Source organism: Lactuca virosa, chromosome 1 (genome assembly GCF_052849685.1).
Source record: "Lactuca virosa cultivar CGN04683 chromosome 1, Lactuca_virosa_CGN04683_v6, whole genome shotgun sequence".
Taxonomy (NCBI): domain Eukaryota; kingdom Viridiplantae; phylum Streptophyta; class Magnoliopsida; order Asterales; family Asteraceae; genus Lactuca; species Lactuca virosa.
The window spans coordinates 63,166,078-63,171,138 of record NC_136426.1 but is presented as its reverse complement, the minus strand read 5'-3'; positions in this window follow the sequence as shown (position 1 = coordinate 63,171,138).

The following is a 5,061-nucleotide window of genomic DNA, read 5'->3' as shown; positions in this document are numbered from 1 at the left end:
TTAGTTTATGATCTTGATAACAACTACGCACTCACATGACAAAGTGTCTGGTGATTGGTGAATTGGGCAGAGCTTCGCCTTACACCTTTTCCAAAAGACCTAGATATACATAACGCTAAGTCTCAGTCTAATTTCATACTTCATGGAACTATTATCCTAAGGGTTAAGATTCCTTAATAATCCCAAAGTCTACTTCAAGATCTAAATAAGGAATAACTAGGTAGGATCATATCGGAGGTAGGGTTCGTTTGGTATACAGAGTATATTGTTTGGAAATCCCACTTTAAAAACCTCACTAAATCTAGCTTATACATCACTCCCAAAAGTAGATCAATCAATATAACGACTTGGAATCATCGATAAATCTTGTAACATCCGGATTTCCAGGTATGCTATAAAGTTCATTTATCTTGAGTTTTATGGAGGGACTCGGCGAGTAGACGCTCAGACCGCCGAGTAGGAGCGTGCATTTCTTGTCTGATTTAATGAAGGACTCGACGAGTCGATGCGTGGACTCGGCGAGTCCGCGCTGTTAAGTGAAACCCTAATTCTCAGGGTCTGTGCCCTATTTAAAGGCCTTTATGGCCTCCATTTGCGGCCAATGCACCCCTGAGAAACCCTAGAGAGAGAGAGAGAGCGTTTGTGGTGCTAGAGAAAGGCTAATTCACCATTTCTTGAGTGTTTTAGCAAAAGAGAAGTGGTTTCCAACAAGAGGAGGTCAAGGGAGTTGTGGATCCAGGGTTTTCAAGTTCAGATCTACACTATTGAGGTATCAAATCGAACTTCCTTTCTGTTTTGGGTTAAGATCTATGATTTAGGGTTTTCTATAACCTTTGAAGGCTTGAAGAGTTGAGTTTATGGTCCCTTGCTGGGTTAGGCCTCAGATCTGGACCCATAGAGGTCCAGATAACCTTTCCCATTTTGTTTTATGCTTGTTCATGGAGGATTGGAGACTAGGTTGCCATTTTTAGAGTTATTTCTCCATTTATGACTTGATGTGGGTTGCATGCACGTAAAGGTTGCACCTTTATGTGACCTTTGAGCACTTGAAGGCCAGATCTATAGTTTAGAGAAGCAGATCTGACCTCAAAAGGTCATTTGAGAGTTGTTAAGGGAGCAACTCGCCGAGTCCATAAGTGGACTCGACGAGTCGAGTCGGGGTTGCTCCGCGATTCGTGGCAGGTGTAACCCGTCGAGTGGAAGGATGACTCGACGAGCCAAGAGAGGCTGAAAGGATACATAGGACCCGCATGGACTCGCTGAGTCGCCCTTGTGCACTCGACGAGTCGGGTCAAAGTTTGACCGTTGACTTTCGTTGACCTTAGGGTTCTGGTCAAGACTGATTCAAGAGAGTTCATGGAAGGGTAGAATGGCATTCTACCCAATCTGTAGAGATGAGATCATGAGAGAATATTGATCGGGGATGTTATTTGAATAATAGGAGGAGGCTAAGTCGGGACGTTGAGCACGAAAGTTTATCCGACTTCATTGAGGTGAGTCTTCTCACTATACTGTACCTGGAAGGGTACCTATGTGTGACCGGAAGGTCTTATATGATATGAGATGTATGAGCTGTATGTTGTTATGTGATATGTATGTGTTATGTATTTTATGTACGATAAGGACCGGAAGGTCAAGATGATATGGACCGGAAGGTCAAGATGATATGGACCGGAAGGTCAAGTGGTTACGGACCGGAAGGTCGATATGGGTAGGACCGGAAGGTCTACCGGGATTCGGGACGGAAGTCCCCTGAGACACATGGATCGGAAGATCCTACAGAGTTATGGCCTGGAAAGGCGTATGTGTTGTATGTGGTATCTTGGGGAACTCACTAAGCATTTATGCTTACAGTTGTTATGATGTGTGTTTTAGGTACTAGCGAGGATCGCGGAAAGGCGCCGGCATGATCCGTACACACTTATGGAGTTTATGTTATTGAGATTCTGGGACATGTTTTGTTATGACACAGTGGATACATTATGTTTTGTGATTGAAAGTATGATTTATAAATGAAAAATTGTTTTGAAAATTTACGTTGTTACAAATTGGTATCAGAGCCTTGGTTTGAGGGATTCGGGTGCATCTTCGGATGAATCTGGACTCAAACTGAGGATTTGAGAAAGTTTTTCATAAGATAAACAATTTTTCTAAGAGAGTAAAAGATTTTGAGAAAGGCAGAAGGAAGCAGTGTGTACGATCAGCCAGCGCCCGAACGGTGATTTCCCAAAATACCCTTACATTATGTGTTATGAGATATGATATGATATGTTATGCATGCTAGAGTAGGCTAGGTATTCATACTAGGACTAGAGTGGCCTAATTTGTGATGCCTTATCCTAGGAGATTATTGCTGCTTTGAGATGCTTCGAGAGGGAGTAGGTAGCAGTGGGGAGCTTATGAGAAGTCTACCAAAGAGTAGCCTATGCTTGGCAAGATGTAGAGTACTTGTGATCTGGGATCCTAGGAGGAGGACTTGGAATGAATGCTGATGCGGTGTGGAAGGTAGTATTGGGCCCGTACTACTGAAAACACCGGATCAGTGAGCAGTCCAAGTAAAAATCCTTAGGGTACCAAGGAACAAGTAGGGTTGGGTGATCGAGTGCGAGGATACTCGATCGAGTCTCTGGTATCTTTGTGTTGTGTTTCAGAGACATCATGGTTGGTACACCACACACACCGGAGAGCAGCGGTGTTAGCGATGGTGAGATTCGCCGTATGATTCATGACGAGATGACCGCGACGATCCGGAAGGCTAATCCGGAGGATGACAAATAGCGGATTGAGAAGTGATGACATGGTTCAAGTACCATGATAAGTAGCGGATTGAGAAGTGATGTCATGGTTCGAGTACCATGATAAGTAACAGATTGAGAAGTGGCGTCATGGTTCGAGTACCATGAGTTGTAGCAGGTCGAGAGGTGATGTCATGGTTCGAGTGCCATGATGTGAGGAGGAATGAGAAGAGGGAACATGGTTCGAGTACCATGATTTGTAGAAGATTAAGAGGAGATAACATGGTGCAGGTACCATGATTCATAGCAGATCGAGAGGTGTTGAGTGTGAAGCCATTGGGCTAGTCAAAAGAAGTGTCAGGAAACAAGGAAAGCCAGAAAACATGGAAAAATTGTTACGGCTGCAGAATTTCAACAACGATGGCTTTATCAATTTCACATGTATGTGAATGGAAGAAAAGGCTTACGACTCAAAATATTATAAATAGGCTTCTTCCTTTCATTTGTAAAACTTGTATCTAGAGTAACACAAAAAGAGTGCAGATTAGCACCAAGAAATATAAATTCCTAGTTACCGGTGGACGTAGGTCAGAGAAGGACCGAACCACGTTAAATCCCTCGTGTTCATCCTTGTGTTCTTGTTTTTCGTGAGCTGTGTGTGTGTTTAGAGTCGTGTGTTAAGTGTCTCGATCCTAACAAGTGGTATCAGAGCCTTGGTTTAGCTACAGAGGGTGATTTTATGTTTTTGGTCGAAATGTTTTTTCGTCAAAAACAATTTTGGTGTATACCGTTGGAAAGGTCTCGTTCCGAAGATTCCGAAAATATTTTTTTCTGAATTTTTTGACCACCGGAAGACGTCCAAATCGCCGGTCAAAGGTTTGCCGGAATAGTGACCGGAAAAACCACTTCCGCCGGAGAAGACGACACTGTAGCACCAGACACTGTAGCAGTCCACCGAGAAGACGACACTGTAGCAAGCACTGTAGCACGACGTCAGCGGTGACATCAGCAGGCACTGTAGCACGACGTCAGTGGTGACGTCAGCACTGTAGCAGGCACTGTAGCAGATTTGAAAATTTGCAATTTGGCCCCTGAATTTCCAGAAAATTGCAAGATAGGTCATTGTTCTTTCAAAAAATGGCAGAAAGCAGTAAGCTTCAGATTGAGAAGTTTGATGGGAAAGATTTTGGTTGGTGGAAGATGCAAATTGAAGATTTGCTCGTACAGAAAGACTTGGACGCAGTTTTAGGTGAAAAACCGGAGGCGATGACACAGGCAAACTGGGAGACTTTGGATAAGAAGGCCAAGGCATTTATTAGACTGACGTTGTCAAAGGATGTTGCCTTCAATATTTTGAAGGAGACCTCGGCAAAGGGAATCATGGAGGCATTGTCTAATATGTACGAGAAGCCGTCGGCAGCAAATAAAGTCTTCCTGATTCGGGAACTAGTCAACACGAGGATGAGGGAAGGAAGTTCAGTTACAGTACACATCAACAATTTGAACTCGATTTTATCCAGACTTGGGTCAGTGGGAATAAAATTTGAGGACGAAGTTCAAGCTTTACTACTGTTATCATCATTACCTGACAGTTGGTCCGGAACAGTTAAAGCCGTTACTAGTTCCACAGGATCGAAAGAGCTCACTTTTGAGGGAATTCGGGATTTAATTCTAGGCGAAGACGTCAGACGAAGAAATTCCGTGGAATCATCAAGTGAACAATTGAATGCGGTCAGAGGTAGAAGAAATAACAGAGGTAGTGGGAGCGGGAACAGGAGAAGGTGTCAGTCGAGGACTCGAAATGATGTGACTTGTTGGAACTGTAAAGAGGTTGGACATTTCAGGAATCAATGTCTAAAAGACAAGAAAGAAGTTAACGTTGCAGTAGACCATTCAGATGATGATGTTTTGATCTGTAATGTGGAGAGCAATGTGGATTCTTGGGTTATGGATTCGGGTGCTTCATTTCACGCTACCCACAACCGTGAAGCACTGCGGAATCTGAAAGAAGGGGATTTTGGTAAGGTAAGACTGGCGAACGATGAGGTTCTTGATGTGACGAGCATAGGTGACTTAGATCTGAAGACTCCAGTCGGTCCATGGACTTTGAAGGATGTCCGGGTAATTCCAAGTCTGAAGAAACAGTTGATTTCTGTTGGGCAGTTGGATGAACAGGGACACGACGGTAAGTTCAGGAATGGGCAGTGGAAGGTTGTCAAAGGAAATCTTGTGATAGCTCGTGGACATAAGAGGGGTTCATTATATATGGTCAGTTTACCGTCTGAGGGAGTAACCGTCCCAGTTCAGAAGAAAAACAAAATCCGGT